General features: G+C 41.1%; 1 protein-coding gene across 4 annotated transcripts in view; it reads right to left on the bottom strand.

Annotated features, from left to right (window-relative positions):
• The window catches only part of LPP (LIM domain containing preferred translocation partner in lipoma), a 677239-nt gene that overhangs the window by 494643 nt on the left and 154618 nt on the right, over positions 1 to 27978 (bottom strand). For all 4 annotated transcript variants that reach the window (XM_019463484.2, XM_019463486.2, XM_019463485.2 and 1 more), the window contains 2 exons: positions 17746 to 17876; positions 9037 to 9100 (listed from right to left, as the gene is read on the bottom strand). The gene's annotated coding sequence lies outside the window, so the exon portion shown is untranslated. The remainder of the gene's footprint in view (positions 1 to 9036; positions 9101 to 17745; positions 17877 to 27978) is intronic.

Genomic DNA, 27978 nt, shown 5'->3' on the forward strand with positions numbered 1-27978 from the left:
CAGGTTTCTTTATTGAGCACGATGTATAAGGCACTACCAGGAGTTGACGGGAATTTGGAGAAGCAGAACGCAGTCCTGAGATTCAGAAGCCTTATAATATGTGTACAGGAGGGGCAGAGGATGGGTGTGAGGAAACATGAAAAGATGGCAATAGAAAATAGGGTTTCATTATAACACAGTCCAAGGCTAAGAAGGTGTATGTCAGAGCCAAGAGGTAGAGAAAGAAAGCTTCCGTAAAAGGTAGGATACGAGCTGTCCTTTAAGCAGGAGAGCAGGGCCCACACAGGCAAAATGGCGGGAGGTGACATTTTATAGGAGCTGGTCCTATGCAGGAGAAGGGTCAGCAGTGTCTTATATGGTCCCATGTCTTATTCGTTTTATGTCTCAGATCATTTGATCAGTCTATGTTTGATGCATTAAAGGCCAGAATAGGGGTGCCCAGGTGGCTTAGTCAGTTAAGTGTCCCACTTTGGCTCACGTCATGATCTCAGGGTTCGCAGGTTTGAGTCCCACGTCGGGCTCTGTGCTGACAGCTCGGAGCCTAGAGCCTGCTTCAGATTCTGTGTGTGTGTCTCTCTCCCCCCCACCCCACTCTCTCTCTCTCTCTTTCAAATATAAGCATCAAAAAAGTTTTAAAGGTGAGATTAATAATGGTCACCTCCACCCGTCCCTCATCATGATGCCATGTGGGGTAGTAGGAAGATGGCCCTGTCCCACTGACTCTATCAGCTGTCAGGGTCGAGCTCAATGGCTTATCTGGCTCCACGATAGGAGATCTTACATAATTCCAGTTGGAGTTGAAGCTTCTTGACAGCCATCTTGTCCAATGCTCACGTTTTGCAGATGGGTAGACACAGTCCCACCAAAACAGAAGTGATTTCTCTTGAGTGAAGATTTCTGTTAGCCATTTCCTGTTCTCTGGACATGGCTGGTAGTCACCTGCTTCTGGGTCTTGCCTGACAGAGGCTTCCCCTCCACTTCCTGTAACATCCCATCCAAGTCCATTTAACCATCTTTTAAAGCGGACTCCAATCCAGTTTCTACAAGAAACCCCCAGGTAGAAAGACGCCTTCAAAATTCTCTCACTCACAAAGTGTAATTACTGAGCTCACACATCACACTGAGTCTTGGTTGGCCCTGACTCAAACTCACCTCCACATCCCTGCTACCTCCCTTCTTCAATTTCTTAGCAACCCACCCTGCTCGGTAGGTGCTATGTAAATGCTTATTAAGCCAGGCTGGTCTGCAACCTCAGTTTTTCTGACACTCAGCCAAGAACCTTCTCAAACATATCATGCAGCATCTGATCATTCCAAGTCTAGAAGTATGCAATCCCCAGAGCAGCGAAAATAGTTTCAACCTCTTCCAAATCCATCAAGCTATTTACCAGACTGACTACGTAGCAGGAGACAGGAGACATAAAGGAAAGGAGAGGAGGGGCAAAGGTCATGGACTACAAATTGGATAAACAGCCGTGCCTGTGAGCCGAGGAGCACGGGCATCACCATCCCGACGTCACAGGGAAGAACCCTGCAATGCAGAGATTCAATGGCTGACCCAGGTCTCCTCCAGAGTCCCCAGTCGGAGCAAGGAGATCCAGCCCTACGGTCTAAAAGGGTACTGTTTTCACCACTGTGCAAAAGCATCAGGTGGACAGTCTCGACACGCAGCCATCAGCTGGGCCGACCCCTTGATTCTACAGCAGAGCATGGGGTACATCTGGGGAAGCCACCTTTGGCAGAGGCTTCGAAACAGGTGGCGCTCAACTAGCAAAGTCAGTGAAATCATGGCAGGAAAATTGGGAGGCAGAGCTGTGTAACTCCAGAGGCAACCCAAGGCACACATCAGATGGGAATTTTTAAAAATCTCGTTAAACACACGAGGACTCGGATGCCAGCACACAGAGTGATGGCCCCAGCCAGGCAGCAAAGGCACATTGGCACTGTGTAATTTGTCCATTCACCAATATGCTTCCCGAAAAACACCCATATGCTTTCTTTTCGCTTCCATATGCTTTTTTAGCAAGGAAACTAAAATATTTCATTAGTTTTGAGTAATTAATAATTACTTATTTCACAATACTCACCCTCATTAAAAAACGAAAATAACTGATTAAGCTACAGGATCCTGGCTTTCGACTCAAGCTTTTTTTTATTATTATTATTTTTTTTTAATTCCTCCCCTCTAGGAATTGAGTAATAGAGTAAAACAGCCAGTGTGGAAACATTCGCACTATGGGGGGAAGGAGAATTCTCATCCGCACGGCCCAGCGTTCCTCCTGACTGAGACATCATGGTTTAATGAAAAGAACATGGACTTTGTGAGCAGAAAGATCTGGGATCCAATCCCAGTTTGACCCCTGTGAGTCGTACTGCTGAGGAAATGAAGGGCGTTGAAAAGATAAAGGCTGCTGGATTCCTTCAACCCAGTTTTCCGTTATTCCCAGGGAGCAACTTCACAGGCTTCCCTCCCACCATCACAAGGCATGGGTAAGGCATGCCCCGGGAAGGCTGGCAGTGTGCCAGTAGCTGGCACCAGGCCATGGCCAATAGCCTTGACATTGATCTCAGGCACAAAACAATGCTTCTCAAACTCTAATGAGCAAAGGAACTACCTGGGGATCTTGTTAAAATGCAGATTCTGATTCAGGAAGTCTGGAGTGTGGCCTAAAGTCTGCATTTCGAACAAGCTCCTAGGTGATGTTGAAGTTCCTGGTCTTCAGACCAAACCCTGAGAAGCAAGGACCTAAAAAGTACCATGATGAAATCAGGAAATAGAGTCTGTAGGAACAGGACAACCATGCCTGTCTCTTCAGCTATGACGAGGATTATCAATGACATTAACAATATGCCTCTGTGTACTGAACTTGTCCTCACAACAGTCCTGTCGGTGGGGCATGATTTCCATTTTACAGACAACAAAACCGAGACCCAAAGAAATCAGGTAACGTATTCAAGATCACACAACGAGTTCCGCAGGATTCCCAATCCCAGTATACCAAGCCTATCTGTTGTGTTCTGTTGTGTGAGTGCTAGCCAATAGAAGACAGAAAATTCAGGTAGATCCCCCCGCAGAGGTTGGTAGGAAGTCTGGTTTTTATTCTGCCTCCGTTTCCCCATGAGAGAGGTGAAGGCATTGCCCCTGATCATCTCGGAGGCCTCTTCCACCTCTGACACCAGCTTTCGCTCTCATGGCTCCCACGTACATTCACAGTGCCTCACCGAGCGCGATGCATTAGCTTCACGCATGTGGCAGACATTACATCTTGGCACGATCCAGGTTCTGGCTGCTCACATCTGCACTTGTGCTGATCCGTGCACGGTCAGAAGTCTATCTCTGTTTAAAAATCCCACGCTCAGTATACCAGGGAGCAAACAACCAACGGATTCCCCAAAGCATTGACATTCCAATTCAGTTGATGACCAGCTCACAGGTATCAGGGCGCTAGGACTTTAATCTCTCTTGGTCTCCTCCTCGCTTCACTTACAAAAATTAAGAAACCGAGACCACTAGCCTGATTGAAGTTTGAAGAAAAAGGAAAAAAAAAATGAGTGATTTAGAATACATTTTATACAACTGTCCAAAATTTCTTAGTCTGCCTGCAGCTGCCAGATAAGCACTTAATTAATAAATTATCATATAATGACTCAGGATATATGATCTTGTCCCTCTCTGAACTCCCACAGCACACATTCGCTGCACTCCTTTGGGGCCCATTCACCATTTTCTACCAGGGATTGCTACGGTTTATGCAATTTTCATTGTCCCTATTCATATTCAGTATGGTTTCTGGAGGTAATCACATATGTAGGACCAGATCTGGATTTAAATCCAGACTTTGCTATTTATTAGCTGTATGCTTAGGCAAATTATCAACCACTCTGAGCTCAGTCTCTGTACGTGAAAAATGGAAAAAAAAGTAATTTTTTTGTTTTGTTTTGGGAGATTAAATGAAATAATATACTAAAATGGCTATCATGTGCTGATTCTGGGTTAAAATTAATGTGTGTGAGTGAGCAAGTGAGTGAGTGTGTGAGTGAGTAAAGCTAGCAGAACAGCGGTTTCAATATTAAAATATCACTCAACAGTTTAGCACATTTAAATGTCCAGGGTCACACTCACAAATGAGGTGGAAACTCAGAGTAGAACTATAGGTGAACTACGGAAAAGTCCAACAGCAACAGGAAATGTATGTTAGCCAAACATCGAAGAACATCTTTTGCTTAACCTAGAACCTCCATCGGCATTCAGAAGGTCTACAAACCTCCTAAAAGTATAGACAGCATTCTCTGAAGATGTGCATTTTCTAATTATTTCAAAGATTCCCCTCAGTTTTTAAATATTCCATAATCTTCTTCCCTCTACTCCCGCCCCGTGCCTCACACACAGGCACCACACACAAATTAAAAACTACTGCCTTAGGCAAGTCCCTTGACAAAATCAAAGAGACTTGTCAACTGAGGGGGGAAAAAGATGTATTTAATTTTTAAAAGGCTGAGAGATGCAAGGGCACTGTTTAGAACCTCCACGGGCAGTAGAAGTTACGGTAACGGGCATTCCAAAGCACACAGAGACGCTTCTGAATTCAAGGCCTGGCTCAGCTGCGAACTTGCCATGGGGCCTTAGACTAAACAGAGACCCATGAAAATCAGGAACGAGAGAAGCTTTGACATCATCTCTTGCACCCCTCCTTCTCTTCCCATCACAGAGATGGAGAAACTGAGGTTCAAGGGAAGGTCATGGCTTCACCAGAGTCAAAGCACATTGATGAGAGCCGGAATGAACTTCAGACTCAGTAAAATGATTTCCACACTCTGTATTTCAGTATTAGGAGGTCCAAGATAAGTGTTTAGATCCAGTGGCTTCTAAATTATCTTCTCAATGATGGATAATTACTACTCTCTTCTCTGGACCTGGAAATCTCATGAAGACATGAGTTTGGTTTTGGCAAAGATCATTCCAGCTGCTTCTCAGGCCCAGCCCAGTCCCATAAGAACAAAGCAGAGAGAAAGTCTGAAAGAATGAGAGACGCTGCTATTAATCTTGTGTAGCACTACACCTGGGAATTACAGGCCTTGAACTAGATTTCACTGTGTTGGCTATTACTCTCCTGTCCTCTTGCTTATCAATCCTTCATCCGTCTTCCCTTTATTAATGTTCCCAACTATGCACAGTAAACAGCCAGCTAGGAGCTCATCCCCAGCTTCCTATAATTCACTGGATCAAAAAAGGGCAGGAGGCGGGTGGAGGAAACAGTGGTGATGTCAGGGTCAAGTAATCTTTTACAGGAAAGATTGCAGGGGAATCCATAGTCTCCTAATAAAAAACAGTCAGCAGAAGCCAGCCAGAATTCTCTACTCCATTGCCCCAAGGAATTAACAAAGATGCCTGGAATCCATTTTTGCTTTAAAAGCATCTTGCATCCCTGCATTGACACTGAGACGGGTTTTGCCCAAAAGACATTGGCCCTTTAAATATTGGGAACAGAAAGGACAGTTTATAGAAAGAGACAGCTCTCCTGAAACAGAGCTACAACTATGGAGTCAGAAGAAAAGTTCTAGATCAAGATCTGCCACTAATATCTCAGACAAATCGGACTCCCTCCCTGACCACAAATCTCAGTCTCTGAAAGGAGGGAATCTGGCTCGATTGGTTCTTAAAGTCCCCTCTGGCTTTGACATTCTGACCTCTCCTTACAGGTCAATGACTCAACCTGGAAAAGTCAACAACAGAAGAGGAACCCATCAACATAACCAGGGGATAAGTGTCCTAGACCCTCTAGAAATGAGACCCAGATTATGGAGTAGAAAAACAAGAAGGAAGATGGATTTTTGTTTCTCTTTTCTAACCAGAAACTGAACGTTGCTGGCGGTAAGGGATGATCCGTGCATAAACACTCTATCATGGTATACACAGAATTTAAATCATAAACTGCTCTTCTGGTACGTTAAAGAACCAAGGATAATAGAGATACTGACTTCCCAGCACTGGCTCCGTAGCAGAGTCATAAGACTTTCCTATGACTTTGGAAAAATGACAGGAGGAGAAAGAAAAGACTGGCTAAGAAACAAAATCACAGACAATAGGACATTTGACTAGAAGTAATGCCATGATCAACTGGTCCAACTCCATCTGTTGTTAGATGCTGAAATGGACCCCTGGAGAGGGAAAGTGACTTGCCAAGGTGACACAGCCAGAGCTGGGATTAGAATTAGATTCTCATGACTTCTGCTTCACACAACATAACATAAAACACATGGCTTCACTCCCCCAAACAATGCAATTCTATCCAGGTAACTAAGAAAATCATCTCATGTATTATAATATCACTGCCTCTTCCTCCACCTCAAAAAAGCAGTAACTGATTAATTTAATTTAAGGTACAGGAGGGCTGTTTCCATCAAATTATAATCAACAATTCACTCTAGCAATATAGACAAGTCCATGATAATTAATTCAGTATTATTCATCCTTGCTAATGAATCACCCGGTGGAAAACAAGGATAATCAACGGCCTACAGGAGGCCAGAAGCCTATTCTCGTTCAAGTACAGATCTTGCCTATTGAAGAACACTGGGTATCAGCTCTAAATAGTAAACAGGGTGCAGGGTTTCAGATTCCATGAAGCGCAGCTTTAAATAGATTTGGTTTGGAAGTGGAACAGGGAACACACCACAGCCAGTGGATCAACGTTGAAAGCGGAGAAAAACAATGATTACGCTCATTAAGTGGGTACCTGTTGACACATCTACTGTCAAGTCTAATTATTTACTTAAACTGTTATTCTTTCTTCATTACTGCCACCGATACCAATTATTACCACCAGATTATTTTAAATTTCTGCAGCGTGCCCTGAGAATATGTCCTTCTCTACCCTCCAAAGGTTATTTGAGCAGTTTTTATCTTTCCCTTCTCACACCCATCCCGAGCTCCAAAATACAGAGGATGGATGGAGCAGATATAGGTAAAAGTCGCCTTTCTTGAGAGCAATTGTTTCTTAACCTTTCAAGGCTTGTTTAAACTCCTATTTGTAGTTTCAAGATGGGTTCAGTGCAGAAGGGGGACACACAGCCACTTTTCAAAGCTTACTCTATTAATATTTAACAACTGGTATTTGGAGAAAAGTTAATGAACTGCAGCTTCTACATGAACAACTCAGACCTCTTCCTAACAGAGCTACCAAAACTTTGATATTACATGCCTACAGAACATTCTTTTCTAACATATTTATCCACGAAAGTACAGGAAATATATTGGAACGGAATTTTTGCAGGAGTATTTTATGGACTAGAGAGGGACCAAAAGATGGGCAGGAGCCATTCATGTATTTTTGGCCACTACAGAGGTTTTTTTTGTTTTCTAATTTTTTAATGTTTATTTATTTTTGAGAGAGATAGAGAGAGATACAGTACAAGCAGGGGAGGGGCAGAGAGAGAGACACACACAGAATCCGAAGCAGCCTCCAGGCTCAGAGCTGTCAGCACAGAACCCGAAGCGGGGCTTGAATCCACGGACAGTGAGATCATGACCAGAGCCGAGGTCAGATGCTTAACCGACTGAGCCACCCAGGCGCCCCCACTACTGTTTTTTTTTGTAACCATCTCTTTTGTAGGAATGAGAATAAAATCTAAACAAGTGGCTGCCATTCTGATCTAATTATAGAGGAGTTTCACAGGCTGTGCGTCACCCACCTTGTTTATACATGACATGTTCTTATTTGATGTGTGTGAATATTAGCTTTAAAAACCATATTAATGAAAAAAACATGTTAATGTAATACCATCATTTCCACTCAATTCTAAACTGTTAAGTCCTACATATATGGGGCACAGCAAGAGACTTTAATGTTTTCAAAGGTCTCTGTAACTAAAGTCATGTTTAAGTTCAAGATCATAGAAATAACATACCAACACAATTACTGAAATATTCAGCAAAACAAATGTTTACAGTACTTTAAATGCTGGTATAAAATCTTCTACAAAGTTGCTACAGTGCAGGGTCTGTAGTTAGGCCCACCGTATTGACTGTGTCACCTCTTTTTGGCGCAAGTCTTCTCATAGATGACATCGAATACAGCAGACCTAGCTGAGAAGTGCAGTTATGAGCTGGTTAGCCGCAAAAGAAAACTCACATCTTGCACATTTTGCAACTATCGTGCTTCCTTTGAATTTTTTTTCTGGCCTCTGTTTTCTTGACAAACTCAATGCAAATAACACTCTTTTGCCAAAAGTCTATCTCCTTCACACAGGTCCCCCAGAACAGTGGCATCTGGATACTATGGGTCCTGAGTTTCAAAAACCTCTAACTCACTTGATGTATTGTTAGGATTTTGTTGTCATCGTCATAGCCTTGGATTATGTCATTTTGAGATCTTTCTGGGGAAGCTGAGAGATGCCCCCACCAAGTAGAGTTTGATCCCTTCAAAGCCAGGTAGCATGGCAACATAGGGTAATGAAAAATTCAGCCAGTCAAGGGCTCGGAAACTGGAGAGAAGCCGTCCTGCCACATGCTAGCTGGGGACACCAAAAGAGAGTAGATAAGAACACACCATATCATGGACACGTAAACAATTGTTAAGTCTGAGTCTTCTGCGTTGCCCAGATCTTTGTGCTAGGACTTGAAAGAGAAAATTAGTGGTGCCTGGCTGGCTCAGTTGGTTGAGCGGCCAACTTTGGCTCAGGTCATGATCTCATAGTTCGAGAGTTCGAGCCCCGCGTTAGGCTCTATGCTGACAGCTCGAAGCCTGGAGCCTGCTTCAGATACCCTTTCTTTCTTCCCCTGCTTATGCTCTGTCTCTCTCTCTCTCTCTCCAAAATAAAAACATACATTAAAAACTTAAAAAAAAAAGAAGAAAGGGAAAATTAAATCAAAAAAAGATAAAAGGATGGCAGTTCATTGCTTTGGCCATTTTTCAGGTTTTGGTGCTCGGGAAATACTTTTGTATTTCTTCCGTTGGGAGTAAAATCAACTGTAAACATTATTGGATAACTTGCCCATTAGCAATTCTTAAATACGAAGATGCCTATCCTCTCTTACCTCAGATAACTAGCTCTTCAAACGGTCAGTGGACACGAGGTTCAGCAAACTGCTATGCTAGCGTCTGTAAATAAAATAGGTAAATGTTACTCTTAGGTACTACGCTATATGTATCATTAATAATCATAAACTCTTCTATCTATATAGCAGTTTCTTGTTTTGCAAAACATTTTCACATTTGTCATCTCATTTCACTCCATAACAACCCAGTGAAGAAGCAGGAAGAGAATCATCTGCTCACTTCACAGGTGAGGATACAGAAGCTCCAGGAGGAACAGAGAGAAGGAGAAGGGAACTAACATATTTCTCATGATTAACTTCACACACATACAGGGAATGAGTATCACTATGTTCATTTTACAGATGTGGGAACCGAAGTTCAGGAAAGGCAGGTAACTTGCCCAAGACTACACAGTATAGTATACAGCAGGGTATGAGTTTGGACTTTCTGGGCTCCACCTGTTGGCCCAGTGATCTTTCCTTTATATCTTAGTCTGTCCCGGGCTATTAGGTTGGGAAAACACAAACTCACTGACTTTATCCAGTAGGTTGGGGGGAGGAGGGAATAATAAAATGAAACCAGCTATTTGATTGACATGAGAAAGCAGCAAAAACACATGGGATTTAGAGCCAGTCAGACTTGTCTTCCTCTTAACAATGTCCTTGGGCAAGTTACTTACACTCTCTGAGTGTCAATTTCCTCATATGTAAATGGGGCTTATAATATCTACTTCATAGCCAAACCTCAGTTCAACTTTTTGGGGAAGATTTTCCTCCATTATTTCCTATCTGTAGATAATGGAAAGTGATGGTGTACAAAACATTAATATTTCCTCATGTGAGCCCATGTTTATCTGATCAAAGGACAATGTGATAAACACACAATACTAGAGAATACCTGAGGGGGGAGAATTGCTTTGATCCGTACGCCTAGTTCTAAAGCACCTCAATATTAACTATGTGTATCTCACATGGCCTCACCCCAACAACAACAAAGAATATGTGTTTCCAAAGACAACACTTGAAAATTGAAAAATGAAGTGTCCCCTCAAGCCCAAGAAGCAAGAGATACGGCCTTAGGTGAAAGACCTCAGGTAAATCTCAAGTAATTTTAAAGCTTGTGCCTTTGTACCTAAAGTTTGCCCCTTAGGTTCAGAGAGATGAAGCTTCCAACAGAAGACCAAGGGAACTGAATACAGTGGACAGATTTACTGAGAAGTAGGAGACTTCTGGGAAGTTTTATTCATCTATCCCATTTTCATATAGGACTCAAATAAGATTAAGAGTAGGACATGGCTGATAGGATACTCTGCAAGAAATTCTTGTCATAAGCCACCCAAATCAAAACATTAATCATCTTTGTGACCAACTTTATCAACAAGGAAACCAAACTTTAAAGATCGTATGGTTAATATGGAGCAGGTAAAAATGCAACCTCAAATTCTGATACCAAAACCAGTAAGGACCCTTCTATTACATGATGCAGCCTCCCACTTGGGAGCATATACCATCTAAAAGTCGATTGTCAAAGCATCAAAACACATTTAGTATTGAGTCCTGCTTCCTTTGCAAGTGAAAGGAGACAGAGAAGACTTCACATCTGTGGTCTAACCAGAAGGTGACACATTACTAAGCTGGGGCAAAAGAAGTGTTCAATGCAGGGTTACCATGAAGACTTTCTCAGCTCTCCCCAGGGCAGTTTCAGAGATGCAACCTTCTTGGCAAACTGTCAAAACACAAGCCACAGAAACAACAGAAGCCAGTGCCCCTGAATTCTCTCTCGTCAATAAGTCTCATGTTAAACAGTAGAAAAGCTGAAGCCTCCTAGCTAAGAAATTCACCGGCCCTCTTCACATGGTTGAATGTCATGTGTCCTCAGTAAACTCATGGGTATTACCTAATGCAATGGAGTTCTCCACTAGACCCATAAAGACATCTTGGACAAATGACAAACCCCACTCTAGCATGTTGCTAATAAACTCAGTTATCCTTAGTTGCCTCTGTATTTATGACCGCTGACCGAGACCCTGGCAGTCTGTACCCTTGGTCAAACCACCCATCCTCTCTCAAGAAAAACGTTCTCATTTTCAGAAGCAATTTCAACCCAAAATAAAGAAACTTGTATACTCACTATTTAATTTACAGAAATCAACCTATTAATTAAATATATACAAAAGCAAGACTCACCAGGCCTATTTGGAGCTGGTATAGAATAATTGATAATTTACACTCTATTTCAGGAAAACCAGCGGAGGGCAAATGAAGCCCATGAAGAAGAAAGAGAGGAAAAAAACATGGTGGGGAATAAGGAACAAAGGCAGAAAGGAATGGAAGGTTGTGAGAAATGAAGAGAGCAGAGACAACCATTCCAATAGGTTTTTCACAAACCACGGTACCTTCTAAACCGAAACCTGCACCCAGGACAATTTTTAAGCAACACAATCCAAGAAAGATGAACTTAACCTTACAAACACAACCAACTGACATCAGAATCACTGTACCCAATGTAAAGATACCTCTTAATACTTGATATTTTACAAGTGCTATAGGACCAATGAACATAATATGACAGAGCCTTGTAAAACCCTGAACTAAGAAAATTAATGCAATTAATAGGTAACTTGCTAGCTCTGTGTTCGCAGATATCCTTTCTGATTACGTGAGTGTTGTTCTGAAAAGAAGAGCTGAATGAGAATTGAGCTCCTGGGTTCTGCTCTTAGCACTCTAATCCCCAAGTCTTTTGAATTAGAAATTGTATAAAATGGCTTTCTTTTTTTTTTTTTTTTTTCCCACTCTTCATAGGTCTTGACCACAGTTATCCCTAAACCACTTACTTGTGAAAAGGCCAAAAATTATTTTGTCTGGATTTTGTGCATTTGCCTAAGTTTTAGGTAGTGGTAGCGGTGGGGTGAAAGGATCGGTAAGATCTCTTTAAATGAAATTATTTCCTTGTTTAAACTAAATCGTATACTAGATTTGCCTCCATTAAACAATGTCATAATCTCTAACATGATCATTAGGAATTCTATCTCTGAAAACAACTGAAATGTTAGACCAGGCCAAAGGCATTAAGTAACAAACACTGAAAGGTTTCTACTCCCATCATCAGATCAGGTACAAAGAGCATTTTTAAATGCACTCCAGCACATTTTTAAATGCACTCTCTCACCCGCCACCCTAAGATACTTATCAAGAATACAACATATTCCATGGCTTATGAATGATTTGGTTGTCTCATTAAAGTAATGTTTGCCAGTATTTAATTGCTTCCCTCCCTGATTTTAATTTCCTCACCTGTCAGCATCTATCAGAGGCACTGAGATCTTCTGACATCCTGGCTGATTGTGTTGAAATTAATCAGATTTTTAAAAACTAAATTGCTTTGGCCTAAAGGTAATGCTCAGCTTCTTAATGTGATATTTATAAGGGTTCTATCAATGGAACTTATAATCTAGAAATTAAATGACAGGCTTTAGGAATCCTAAGGAAAAATATAAGTGGCTTACACATTTCCAGCAGTGGACTTCAGAAGGTCAGTACTTTAAAAAAAAAAATCAATCAACAAGTGTTTACTGAACACATAGCACTTGCCTGCAGTCACTTTTGGGCTAAACGGGAGACAGTGAGACATGAAGCTACCTTAGAAAGCTTGGAGAAACAGGTAAAAATTAAGTTGAGCTCATTTCGACTGAAGTCGCTGACAATCTGGTCAATCAAAAGGTGCATTTTGTGTGTACGATTGTGACCAGCTACATACATTATGCCTTCACAAAGATTAATGATTTTATTCTTCATCTCAATCCAGTGAGGTGGAGTTAGTGTCAATGTTAGTAATAGCAGCAATATTCCCATATGACAAGTAACAAAGCTGAGGCACAGAGTGGTAGAGGGACACAGTCCTAGACGTCTCGTTATGGGCAGACCTGGTCATGTGATCTAGAGAAAATCAGAAAATACAGCATGATCATCTTGGAATAAAAAGAGAAAAATTCTTTGCAAATCCTCCACACGTAATTATTCAATGATAATTCTTGTGCTCTTATCTATCAGTGGCAGTGCTTAAGACACTCAGGAAACCCACAAGCATAAGCTGTTCTATAAGAAGTAAATGAAATGAAGGATTGAGAAATACTTTGTAATGTATCATATTATCATGAGATTATTTTTTCTGTATATGTGTTACTATTGCTATGGTGGAATGTGGAAATAGGCATCCTTGTGGTAATTAGGTCCCAATAGCAAACCTGTAATATCATCACATCTATCTTTCAGTTATTCTGTTGGTTGTAAGACCCCTAAAAGAAACGGAAGTATGAAAAACATTGGATGCATACAATTGGAGGGAAGAAGAGAGTCAAGGGTAACACAAGCAGTTGGGTTTCACACAACTGGCTTAATAACCAAACACAATCTAAACCCTTGTAGAGGTCTTATCTTCCCAGGGGACTTTAAGACCCTTACTCAGACTTTAAGTACGCCCCCTGCTGTGAAGCTTTTCCCAATCTAGAAAGGTTTGGGGAAGCAGCCCATCTCATAATGCCTGGATCCATATCTAAATCACTCAAGTTAATATACTCTCTTATCATTTTTATTGATTGTGTGCCTTGAGGAGAGAAATCTTTGTCTAATTCAGTTTCTTGAACCTCAAATCCAGAATCTGATCTTGAGTACTCAAGAATATGTTCCACGAATGAATGCATGAATACATAAAAACAGAGTTTTATGTAATTCCTAGAGCACCTAGCTCAATGCGTATCATAGAAGTGTTCAGTAAATGTTGTTTGAATTGACATTAATTGGACATTTAATTTAAAAAATGTATTATTCAACTGAGTAACCCTAACAGCTACTGAGTAAAGGCTTCAATGAGGAGTTAAGTAACATGCAATGACCCAGTCATCATTAACCCATTAAAGGGTGAACAAATGTTTTCCACAAGAGGAATAATAAAAGCTGAATATACATGTAAAGATGTAGGCAACAGTTGAGAAAATTCATGTAGATAAAAACAGTATTTGTCAAAAAAATGTTAAGGTCTAGACAAACTTGCAAAATAAAAGGGGACATGAATCAAGAAGAAATAGGGTTTTTTTTTGTTTTGTTATTTTAGGATTGTAGGTATGAATAAAATCTAAAAAGAAAGAACTGGAGAAAGATACGTAGAGAGAGAGGGAGAAATTCTTAAAATAATGAATTCTAAAAATCATGTCATGTATATAAAAAAGAAAAAGAAATCACTGGAAACAATCAACAAAACTCAAAGACAGCCTACTGACTGGGAGAAGATATTTGCAAATGGCATATCCAATACAGGGTTAGAATCTAAAATATACGAAGAACTTGTATCAACACCAAATAAACCCAAACAATCCAATTAAAAAATGGGCAGGAAACGTGAACAACCATTTCTCCAAAGAAGACACACAGATGGCCAACAGACACATGAAAAGATGCTCCACATCACTCAATGTCAGGGAAATGCAAATCAAGACTGCAATGAGATAGCATGTCACACGAGTCAGAATGGCTGAAATCAAAAACACAAGAAACAAGTGTTGGTGAGGATGTGGAGAAAAAGGAACCCTTTTGCACTGTTGGTGGGAAAGCACACTGGTGCAGCCACTGTGGAAAACAGTAAAAAGGTTCCTCAAAAAATTAAAAATAGAATTATCATATGATCCAATAACTCCACTACTGGTTATTTACCCAAAGAATACAAAAGCACTAATTTGAAAAGATATATGCACCCCTATGGTTATTGCAGCATTATTTACAATAGCCAAATTATGAAAGTAGCCCAAGTGTCTATAGATATATGAATGGATAAAGACAAGGTGGTACATACACGCATACATATATACACCCAAAAGCATATTGTTTGGTCACAAAAAAAGAACAAAATCTTGCCATCTGCAACAACATGCATGGATCTAGAGAGGATAATGCTGAGTGAAGTAAGCGATTCAGAGAAAGACAAATACCATATCATCTCACTCACCTGTGAAATGGAAGAACTAAAACAAATGAACAGAGAAAAAAAGAGACACACCAGGAACAAGAAACAGACTCTTAACTACACAGAACGAATAGAGGGTTACCAGAGGGAGGGGCTTTGGGGGATGGGTGAAACAGGTGAACGGAATTAAGAGCACACTTACCATGATGAGCACTGAGTAATGTATAGAATTGTTGAATCACTGTATTGTACACATGAAACTAACACTGTAGGTTAACTATACTGGGATAAAAATTTTTTTTAACCATTGGAAAGATCAAAGACAAAAAGTTAATCAAGGTAAAAGTAGTATTTATTAAACACACTGTGTTTCTGTAACTGAGCTAAACATTTTGCATACTTTACTCCTTAAAAATATTGTCAGAAGTCATTACTATATCCATTTTGCCTCTGAATAAACCAAAGCTCAGAACAATTAACTAATCTGATTGAGTTCACCCACCTAGTAAGTTATGGTACTAGAATTTATATCCTAGCTATTTTTCATTAATTATTGATGTACAGTTGATACACAGTGTTACATTAGTCCCAAGGTCACAACATAGTGATTAGACAACTCTATAAATCATGCTAACACGTAGCTACCACTTGTCGCCATGCAATGCTATTACAACACCATTGACTATATCCCCTATGGAGATCCTATCTCTCAGACCCACACACTCATTCTGTTTCCAGTATGTAACAAAGAAGCGCACCTAAAAGAGAACTTCAGAGGTGAATGGCATGGCAGAAATCTAGAAAGTGATGTGAACACAGGGATGGGATAAAGGCTATAAGCATCCAAACCTGTTTAAATCCTAAGATAGAGGTAGCAAGAAAGGAAGGGGATGGAGGGATTATAGCTACCCTCGAGAACCTGGGGACTGACGGTTCATGCACGTTACGCTTGTGCAAAATATGCAATGCTAGAACTCTTAGGGCTGAAACAGTGAAAACTCCAGTTCCTGAGCAATGGAGAGGAGAACTTTAAAGTGATGGGCATTGAGGAGGGCACCTGTTGGGATGAGCACTGGGTGTTGTATGGAAACCAATTTGACAATAAATTTCATAGTAAAAAAATAAAAATAAATAAAAATAAATAAAAATTGAAAAAAAAAATAAAATGAAATGAAATATAAAATAAAATAAATAAAATAAAATAATAAAATAAAATAATAAAATAAAATAAAATAAAATAATAAAAAACATGAAGCTGCCCAGCAGTAGAACAAACTGCTTCACAAAGAATTGGAAGTGCCCAAGTACAGGCTCAATGGCCATCTGTCAGGGAAGGCATGCGTAACATCCTGGCAGTGGGAGGGAGTCAGCATTAGAAGATGGGCCACTGCAGCTCTGCGTTTCAGAGATTTAGCTGCCCAATGCTGAGAGACAAACAACAGCTCCAAGCTCCAGATACAAATTTGAAGAATGGCCTTTGAAGAAGAGACCCCGGGGTAAAAATAGCATCCATGCAGCACACCCATGGGGCAGCGAGGATATGCCAAGCATGAGACAGTCCCCACGCTCAAGAAGTTCAGACAAGGCAGAAAACGCATTTCGAAAAGTTAAAAAAGAACTGCTGGGAGGCAGTTTGGGAGCCTCATAAATGGCTAGACAAAGCCATAACCAGAAGTCTCAGAAAGAAAGAGGAAAAGCTAAACGGTTCACAGGAAACTAAGTTTTACGGAAAGAAAAGAAGTCATCGAAGGCTTAAGTTTAGGGAAGAGCTGATTCACAGAAGTAAGCAAAGGTCAAAGCAGATCTCACTTTTGGGTAATCAAAACAGACATGGAGGAAGAAGCAGAAGAATGTTAGAAAACAAAGTTAAAAAAAACCAAAAGCTCACCGGTGGGAGAGAGCAATGAGATGTTGGGTGAGGAATAGGAAAGAAAAAAATGAGATCGTTCAAAAGAACATTCAACATATTTGAAAATGAGAGAACAATCCATTTGAGAGTGTGCAAGCCTACTTTCACAGTCTGCCAGATTCATTCACTTTCAAACACTGCAACCTGTCTAAACCCGACCCCCCAAAAGCTACTCGAGACAGGAGAGAGTTATTGAAGAGAAAACATGATGTCTGGGTCCGGTTCAATGGCCTGTCTCGGCAACCGTCATTACAATTTCAGGCTGAGCAGTTTTTATTGAAGAAAACAGATCGCATAAAATATTAACACAAGCAAAAGCAAAGGTAAAGGGCAATTTGTATTGGACGACCTCCCTCCCACAGGAAGGAAAAAAAAAATAAGGGAGAGAATTTTATTAGAAAAGTGGGGAGGCAGGAGGTGGTCCCGTAAGATGACTTCTCTGTGACAGTGAGGATCATGGGTATGTAGGCAGTTTCCTTTGCTGTGACTGCCAGCTAATCCAGGTAAAGAAGGAAGTGGCCGCTTCAGCCCAAACTCCCGGAGTCTTTTTTTTCCCCCACAAAGCTGGGATTCTAAACCAGAAAATGGACAAGCACTCAACTGCTCCTTCAACTTCTCTCAGGTCTTGCCAAAGACAAAACCTGTTCTGTTTAAAAAGGCAGCAGTGGTCACTATTGAAAAGCAGGAGAGTGAGCAGCGGTGCGGTGGTGAGCACAGAGTGTGGAAAATATGCAAAAGGTTTAATAAACACACCGAAAAAATATATGGAAATCTTCCCAAATAAATACAATAATGATATACCTTTGACATCGCATATTCACAAAAGAAATTCAGAAACATCTACCTTGAGATCCCGGAGACTGGTACAGGAACTCAAAAGAAAAAATGGGAACACACTAACACCTGGATTCTTGCCCCAGCTCAGCCGCTAACCAGCGCAGCGGTCCCGGTTAGGTCGCTTTCAGCTCCGCTCGCCTAAAAAAGCCAAAAGACAGGATTAGATCAGTGGCTCTCAACGCGCATGGTGCATCTTTTTCACAGTGTTGACATCTGCGTCAACGGTGCGAAAGCAATCAAGAGTGGGGCGGGGTGGGGGGACATGGCCAGAGTCTTCACAGGAATCAAGCAGTGGCACCAAAATGTCCTTACAGCTGCTTCACTTTTCACCACCAGGTACCCACAGTCAAGGGAACACGGGGCTCGTTTCATTTAAAACTGTCCTCCATGCATTAAAAGTTAATTTTATTAAACTCAATCCTTGAACACATATCTTTTTAATATTCCATGTGACAAAATAGAAAGGAGGCAAGAACATCTTCTGCTGAATCCCAAACCACAATGGTTGTCTCCAAGAAAGGCACTTGTGTGACTGCTGGAATCGAGGGCTGAGCTAACGGCTCGTTGCACAGAACATCATTTTTTTTTAATTTTTTTTAACGTGTATTCATTTTTAGGGACAGAGAGAAACAGAGCATGAGTGAGGAAGGGACAAGGAGAGAGGGAGACACAGAATCCGAAGCAGGCTACAGGCTCTGAGCCATCAGCACAGATCCTGATGCGGGGCTCGAACCCACGAACTGCGAGATCATGACCTGAGCCGAAGTCGGACGCTCAGCCGACTGAGCCACCCAGGTGCCCCAACATCATTTTTATTTGAAAGAATGACTGACAAATTGTGGTCATTCAGACTTGGTGATGACAAACATAAACCAAGAGAGCCTATCATTTCAAGGAAAACAATTAAAGTTATCTGTTGCCAGTGATAAAAATCAGTTTTCAAGTGAAAATTAGAACTTCAAAAACCCTGCATCTGCTATTGTATACTTGACATATTCCTAATAATTAAAATATGTTTTTGATGAAAGCAGTGGCGATATTAACGAATGGGATTTTTTTGTTGTTGTTACGGAATGAAACTTATCGATATTTGAAAGATATGCATAACTCAGTGAACCCGTATTTTCCAAATGAGCAATCTATGGTGCTACACAGAGGTGCGGAGCGATTCAAACTGAGTAGAAGACCAATGAATTTTAATATAACAGAGTATAAAGAAATTTATTGATACGATTTCAGGTTTCACATTAGGAAACCACCACTTGTCAAGTTTTAGTGTAGTATTAAAAAAAAAAAAGAAAATCCACAATTATGTCCTTTTTAACTTCCTTTTCCAATCCTTTTTATAAATAATTTCTGGATTTTCTTCCTAAACTTTACTCAAAGCATATATTTGTGACAAACTGCCATTTTTCTCACTACTTTTTTTGTGTGTCTTTTGGAAAATGTACTTATTTTCATACAGCTTTCTTTAAAATCTTTTTTGTATTTCTGTTTTAATTTCTTTTTTAGGATGTTTCTTTCTTTCTTTGGAGAAAAAGAGAGAGAGAGAGCACGTGAGCAGGGAAGAGGGGCAGAGGGAAAGAGAGAGAATCCTAAGCTCAGCGTGGAGTCTGATGTAGGGCAAAATCCCACAACAGTGAGATCATGACCTGAGCTGAAATTAAGAGTCAGAGACTCAACTGACTGAGCCACCCAGAGGCCCCAGCTTTAATTTCTAAGATGAATATCCTTACTATCACTCACATAAGGAAAAACTCATTCTGAGGAGTGTAGAGAGGTCCTGAGACCAAACCACCGCACTTAGATGGGACTTATATATGCTACCTTCCTGCCCAGTACCCATCTTCTTTGGTTCTAAACCATTAGGGAAGACAAAGAGTGGCTCAGCTCTACTTTCAGACCCTGCTATCTGTTTACCTTTATGTAGAGGCCACTTCAGTGAACATTTGGACACATGAAACATCTGTACGACTTCGCCATGGAGTAGGCCATTTGTTAGTAACAAATACTGATTGTGAGCTTTCCATGGGGCAGGCACTGGTTAATAGAGCCCTTAGATCAAAATCCAGATTCTACTACTATTTGAGGTACGTATACTCTTTTTTTTTATTATTATTCATTTTGGGAGAGAAAGAGCACAAGCAGGAGAGGGGGAAGAGGGAGAGTGAGAGAGGATCTTAAGCAGGATCCACAATCAGCACAGAGCCCGACACGTGGCTCGATCCCATGACCCTATGATCATGACCTAAGCTGAAGTCAAAAGTCGGATGCTCAACCGACTGAGCCCCCAGGTGCCCCTCAGTATGCTCTTGGTCAAAATACAGAATCTCTCTAAACCTGTTTTTTTTTTTTTAATGTTTATTTATTTTTGAGAGACAGAGAGAGAGAGACAGAGAGAGACAGAGAGACAGAGCATGAGTGGGAGAGGAGCACAGAGGGAGACACAGAATCTGAAACAGGCTCCAGGCTCTGAGCTGTCAGCACAGAGCCCGACGCGGGGCTCGAACTCACCAGCCGTGAGATCATGACCTGAGCTTAAGTCGGACATTTAAACAGCTGAGCCACCCAGGTGCCCCTACACCTGTTTTGTTTTGTTTTGTTTATGTGAAATAAGAATGGCAATAGACCTACATCTGAAGATTATTGTGTAGTTCCACTGAAATGATCCGTTAAAAACCTTACTATACTCAATGCCTAGCATACAGTAAAAACTCAAGAAATCTTACCCATTGTTATTACAACTAACATGTCTCCCATCGCTTCTCGGCCTTTTGGCTAAGATCAAGTGTACAACTAACATGTCTCTTACCATTCTTTGCCATGTACATGAAAGAAATAAAAACAATTTAACCATACAGGGACTCAAAATCTATCTCACTTGCTGATACATTCAGCTCCATGAAAACTCAGAGGCAGAAGTATCCAGGAGTCCTTGTTTCTCATCCCAAAAGTAAAAAAGAAAAAAAAAAAAAATCTGTGGCCAGGAATGGAAACGGGGTTATAATAAAGACCAGGCACCGCACCGGTTTCCAAACTTTCTACGGTCAAGAGAGCAAGCAGTTCAACCCCAATGTCATTCTCAGCACTACAGTGAAAGGTCCAAAGACAGGAAGTGAGAATCCAAACTTAGTCCCTGATCAGACAAGAGATGAGATTTTTACTTTTCCTTTGTTTCCACAAAAAGTCATATTCATTTCATCTCTTTACCCCATGTAAAACCCAGCAGGAAAAAGGCTGGGGAAAAATAAGGATGCTTGTCAATCCGAGGTCAAACCAAAAGAAAAAGAGATGCCCTCATGCTGCTAAGAAAAGATTGCATGTAGGAGAGAGGAGGTACTTAATAAAGCGATTTCAATTAAAAATATAATCTGAAGGAACAGACACATGCACGCTTACCTACAATTTCTTTAAAAAGATATAAAGGAATTAATCATTAAACTAGTTACACTGGTGAGGCTCAATTTCATTTTTAAAGAAAAATAAAACAGGATGCCACTTTTATTTTACTTTCTTCCATCAACTCTACATACAACCACTCAAGTGTCAGTATCTTACTAGCCTGATAAGACTTTTAAGTGCTGATTTAATAGAATGATGTAAGTTATGCTTCCAGAATAATGTATAGAAACGATTATGCCCCCTTAACAGCACTTGGATCTTCAATCAGGAAATTCAATTTTAGCTGCAAAACTATGTTTTGGCAAAAGTGCAATTGAACTCAGTGTACTTGTCACATTTCTAAATATACTCCGGTCACCATGACAACAAGGGAGACTGATGGATCGCTTAAAAGAGTACGGTATATTTAATTGTCAGCATTTTAAACTGACTCAGAAAAATGCTGTGTGATAGGGTCTACTCACCATGGTTACTGCCGGCTGAGTCCATAATAATAAAAGGCTCACATACGCACATCGACAGCGTGCGCGCAAAGAACGTAAAAATCATTAGGCCCTGTATTTCCAACCACGCTACGCACCAAACTTAAGGCTTTCGCAAGGACTTGTTCTTATTAAGGTACCACTCAAGAACCCCACTCCCAGATTGTCAGCATTTGCGTCTGTACCCCAGGCCGCGATAGCAAATCCCAACGCGAATTCCAAAGGCTGCTCCCTCTCTTAATCTAAAGATAAAAATGAACGTAAGGCTATTTTCTCCTGGAATGGGGGATGAGATACTCTTTCTCTCTCCTTCCATGTGGACTTGTTTCCCATTGACAATCTTCTGGGGTCCATACATATCCCAAATAACCATTTCCGGAGCACCACTCCTATGCCTGTGCGCGTCAATCTTCTACAGGCTGGGAACAGAATGGCAACAAATAGATACCGCTCCCCCATTTGGGGAGCTGACACCCTAAGAAAGGAGGAAGACAAAGATACAAGTAATCCATGAAAGAGAAAGAAATAGTCCAAATGAACTGATCCATTAGAGTGCACTACATACAGAGCCTAGCATATAGTAAGCACTCAGCAAATCACCCTCCTCATTATTATACCAAAGATATTTCTCACCAAAAGAGTTTGCAATATACAAAAGGTAAACACAGGCATAGTGACCATGCTTTCAGAGAACCATAAGTGTTGTAGAGAACTTAAAACAAGATAATAGGAAAAAGCAATGGGGAGGGGACAGGTGTGCTACTTTAGCTGTAGGTTAAGGAAGATCTCTTCAGGGAGATGACATCTGTACTGAGCCTAGAATGAAGACTCCAAGTCAGCCATATGCAGAATCAGAAGAAGGTCAAGTGAGAACAAGCTTGGCTTATACACGGGATAGAAGGGAAGTCAGTGTGTCTTTAGCTTACTGAGTAAAGTGATGATGGAGTGACAGATAAGGGAAGCCCAACTCACATTGCCTTGCAGGCCACTGAAAGGTCTTCTGAATGTTTCTAGATACCATGGAAGTCACTCTGTGGCAGGGGGTGAGATATGATCCAAGTAACAATTTCATAAGATCTCTTCACATGGTAGGGAGAAGGGCAACAAAGGGAAATCATAAAAGTATCATGACCATTTCAGAGAGTCTATTGTCATAGTCCAAATAATGGGTGGTGACTTGGCTTGAGTCACTATTCTCCTACCCCAGTGCTTTTCTGCAGCCCCATGCTTACCCTCTCGACTACCACTTGCAAGAGAGGCACGAAGAGCAATCAGAAACAGGAAATATTCCAGGGGCAGAACACACACACGTTGGCTAAGCAGGTACTTTGAGCAGATGAGTTGGATGAAGGCCCTACAGCATGACCGCATATGTGTCCTGTGATTCAGCAGGTCTGGAGGGCGGGGGAGGGGGCTCGCGATGCAATATTTCCAACAAGCCTCAGGGCCCGGTGGTGGTGCCGCAGGCCCAGGAACCACACTCTAGAACCAGGGTTCTAAGGGAGGCTGGAGACGGGAACACCAGGATAGCAGGAGGCAATGAGAGCTTGGCTCAGGGTAATAATAACAGGTGGAATAGGGAAGAAGGGAAAAATCCCAAGAGAAGTAGCAACAAAGCTACAATCCAAGACTTGGCAAGAGATAACGCATGGAAAATGAAAAAGAAGATGGTGGAATTGATGTGGAGCTTTCTTTCATTGTACTGTTCACTGTGCAGCATTTCCATCTGTCTAGTGAAACCGCTATCACAATGAATACTTCCTGTGGCCACAAGTCTATCCCTGTAAGACAGGGCCAAGGAAATGATTGTGGCGACAGATAATAATAAGAACAATAACAACAACAATCCCCATCCTTGACTGAGAGCTCCTTCTGTGCCAGGCACATTATAGCACGCACGATCTCCAGTTCTGACAACAACCCTATTCCTCCCTCACAGATGTCAAATGTGACATCCAGACACATTATGTAGCTCGCCCAGAGTCACTCCTGCTTCAGCCGGATTCAAACACCAGAACGGACTGTAAGATCCGTTTCCTTCACCCCCATGGTGCCTATGAAGTTGAACCTAGGGGAGAATCACATGCCCACGGGAAGCATCCGTCCTCAAAGTCAGGGTTCCCTTAGGCTCGGACTAAGTCTCAAGACTGCAAGTGGCAAAAGTTGATTCATGGACTCTAGAATCATAAGAATAAAGTATACAAAGTCGAGTGGCTGGTCTGTAACAGAACCGTGACTCATTTCATAGGCTCAGAACACAAACGTGGCTTGAGTATTTTTATGCTCCCGCTCAGACTCACTGTTCTGTACCCCTACTCCAGAGGGCCTTCCTTGTCCCCGTTCTTGCCTTCTCAGCTTTATTCTGCTTTTTCTTTACAACTTTGTCTGCACAGAGAGTAACTGCCTCCCTACATGGTGATGGTTTGGAGTGAGAAAGAGGCCCTTGTTTGTGAAGATGCATGGTGAACGGTAGTGGATATTGACAAGACATCAGTAGATAAGAAAGACGAGCTGAGACATTTCCCCAGCCCAGGAAGTGGGTAAGAAATGAGCCACAAGATCTTCCTTCTAATCACCCACACTGTGCTTTCCCAGGATGATTCACAGGTATGGCTCCACAGACCTGACAAAGGGGACCATCGTCAGGAAGATGAAAGGATGTTTTTATGCCTGCTCTCGCTTTTTTTTTATTTGTTCCTTCTTGAGTAATAACTATTAATTGTGCTATGCGGGCAGTGCAGAGATGAGTCTACCGGGAAGCCAGCACAAATCCATCAAGTGCTTTTAGTCCGAGCTTTTTAGAAGCAATTGCTTACCACATTCTCCCTGCTCTTTTTCTCAAAGCTAGAATTAAAGTGGAATTTACCACACAGTTACCCAATGCCCTCCTCCCCACCTCCAAAAAGAAGACAGAAGATGGCTATTGGTCTATCACCAACAAAATCACAAGGTGTAGGTGAAAAAAACAACTCATTTAGTGTTTACAAAGCTGACCTTTTGGTCCCTAAAACAGGTACTCCTCTTATATTAAAGTATGACAACCCTGTGTAAGCAGATACTGTCCAATTTGGACAGATGAAGAAATTAATGCTCAGAAATTATGTTTTTTGTCTAGAATCCAAGAACTAGGAAACAGAAGAACCAGAAAGTAAACACAGGTCTTCTGACTCTAAGGCCAATCCTTTCTTCCACCCATACCAGCTGCCTCGCACACACTTCCAAGAGAACCCATGCTTCCATGCTGTTCGGCAAAAGAATCAAAGCTTTAAATATTTCTTAGAGGGGCGCCTGGGGTGGCTCAGTTGGTTAAGCGTCTGACTTCAGCTCAGGTAATGATCTCACCATCTGTGTGTTCGAGCCCCATGTTGGACTCTGTGCTGACAGCTCAGAGCCTGGAGCCTGTTTCAGATTCTGTGTCCCCCTCTCTCTGACCCTCCCCCACTCACGCTCTGTCTCCCTCTGTCTCAAAAATAAATAAACATTAAAAGAAATTAAATATTTCTTAGCAATAAGGCTGTATATTGGGGCGCCTAGTTGGCTTAGTTGGTTAAGCATCTGACTTCAGCTCAGGTCATGATCTCACAGTCTGAGTTCAAGCCCCACATCAGGCTTTGTGCTGACAGCTCAGAGCCTGGAGCCTGCTTCAGATTCTGTGTCTCCCCTCTCTCTCTGCCCCTCCCCTGCTCACATTCTCTCTCTCTCTCTCTCTCTCTCTCTCTAAAAATTAAAAAAAAAAACATTAAAAATTTAAAAAAAAAGAAAGAAGGCTGTATTCTTTGAAAAGAACAGAAGATAAAATAAAATAAGTAGAAAAAGATTTATTTGACAAATATGCACAATATCCCAAAAGGGCTCTTTTAAGAGGTCTTTTCTAGGAATAGTAAGCAACAAAGCCATCGTAGATTCTTTAAGGCTTGCCTCTAACCAAGGCAACATGTTTTCGACTAAAGCTGGATTCAGGGATCAGTTAGGATCCGCACCATGCCTAACATGGAATCATGGAAGCTCTTGAATTTCCCAGCACAGGATTGTGGCCAAAGAACATCTAACAAAGCCTGTCCCCTCACCCAGCCCCAGGGCTTGCACAAAAGAAGAAAGAATCGGGGGACAAGACATAATGGAAGACTGAGGGCTGTTCACACAGGCTCTGGCTCATTATGAAATGGAAGAAACTTTTTTTAAAAAAAATGAAAAGTTAATATAGTCCGAGCGTAAACTCATCTCTCATTATTATTCCCACATCTTCCATGGTATAGGTAGATGTTAGAAAGGATCAAACAAGAGAAAATAAGAATAATCCAGTCTTTAGGGCTTAAGATATGCTGTCAGACCAAGGTGAGGATTAATGTGTGTAAGCAGCATCATTTTCTGTCTCCCCTTACCCAGAGGGGTGGTGAGGTTAAGCATTTTGAAAAGATTCTTTATCATAAGCAGAGCTGACAGGGACACCTGATGAGAATGGTAATCAAATCAAGAAGTAAATAAACACTCAGATCAGTGTTCTTTAATTTTGGTGGCTGCCTTGGGAAGAAGGGTTGCCTTATAAAGGTACATATTTCTCTCTTCCAACCATAAATACAGGGTAGCTTCATAATGTTTTCTCTTTTTAAAAAGTTATTTTGTTTCTCAACAAATGCCAGTTAACCAGCTTCTGTGTGCTAGTTAATGTGTGGTTTTGGGGAAAGAGATGGCAGCAAGAGAAAAGGACACCATCCCTATTTTCAAAGAGCTCAGAGTCTGGTACCTAAGGCCAAGCACAAAATGTTGTGATTTTTTTTTTTTTAAGTCAGCAAGTTATGTTCTCAATTATGAAAATACCAAAATGTCAGATTCTTCTCCAGTCCAAGCAATAATGTAAAATGAGCCAATTCTTCTGAATCAGATTTTTTTAATGAAAATGATGACTGCTGAGGCTTTTCCCTTTAATGCCAACATTATTAGAACTCGGGGAAGAACACAAGGTCAATTTACTGCGTTCCATATTCTTCCCAGGCGCAAACCACTGAGCAATAGAAATATAACGTGACACGTGCAATTCTAAAGGCTCCTAGTAGCTACATTTAAAAAGAATAGAAGATAAAATAAAATAAGTAGAAAAAGATTTGACAAATATGCACAAAGTATACAAATCTATGCAAAATGTACAAAATAATTGTATTTGTATAGCCACATTTCAAGTGCTTGGTGGTCACATGTGGCTACCGGCTATCACACTGGACAACACGTCCCCAGCCTTTCCTCAACCTTCATCTCCCAGTAAGTGAACAAAGCAAAACGTTTGGTGGGGACAGAGAGACAAGTTGTACGACGGGCACCAAGATACACAGACTCGACCCAACCCATCTAATATTGCCAATTATTCTTCTCAATCTTAAAATCTCACGATCAAGAGATTCCAGGACACTGGCTCCACCCTGTATGTGAGGATGAAGAGAACCAAACAAGACCAAGGATTGCTACCAACAAAATGGCAACTTAGCCACGCTACCCACTGGCATGCTGATATCATCACATACAAGGACCTGAGAGTCTACCCTCAAACTTTTGCAGTTTGAATCAAGGTCCATTTTCCCACTCTAACCATAAATACCTTCCCAGCTTCCCTGCACATCATCTGAGAATAAATAGGGTATGCAAAGATACAGTAAAAGTGCAATGCCTTAGGAGGTAAAGCTACCAAAACAGAGAGGTGAGGATCCCTTCTTCACCTTTTCATACCTTCTGGTCTGTGGATATGGAAGATTCTGTTCCTTTGTCAAATGATAAAGAGCTCTCCCTCCATCACTCTCCATACTTCTTCCTCCACGACAGAAGGAGGGGTGATTTTATCTGACTGGTAAATGGCATTTTGTAGTTTCATTAGTCGTGTTGTGCCAATGATAATCTCTTAGCTTTGATAGATGTAGTTGGTTATGTGAGATACTACTATTAAAGGAAGATGGGTGAAAGCTATCCACAGACTCTGTTACCAGTTACTATTCCTAGTTACTATTTTTGTAACTCACCAACAGCAACACAGTAAAGATTACTGGGGATGATCCCCTCAGGCTGCTTCCAGCCAAACCCAAACTCTATCCGGAAAAGAGCTGACAACACTGAACAACAAGAAAGGACATTACATGAAATGACTTCTCGCTTTTTATTGTTCTTGCAATAAATTAAAAAGTATTTCAAATGCATTTGATTAGTTAAAAGGTTCACTGGAAGCTAGGAATTAGCTGAATTAAAGATTGTTTAATTATAAATAAAAAAATAGAACGAGAAAGGCCAACTTTGCCAAGAAAGAAATTGTAATTGAATAATTCACATTTTTGCTAATTTTTGAAAAATTTTATTTTATGTTTGGACAAGCAATA

This window comes from Panthera pardus, unplaced genomic scaffold (assembly GCF_024362965.1).
Source record: "Panthera pardus isolate Hobbes unplaced genomic scaffold, ASM2436296v1 HiC_scaffold_16, whole genome shotgun sequence".
Taxonomy (NCBI): Eukaryota; Metazoa; Chordata; class Mammalia; order Carnivora; family Felidae; genus Panthera; species Panthera pardus.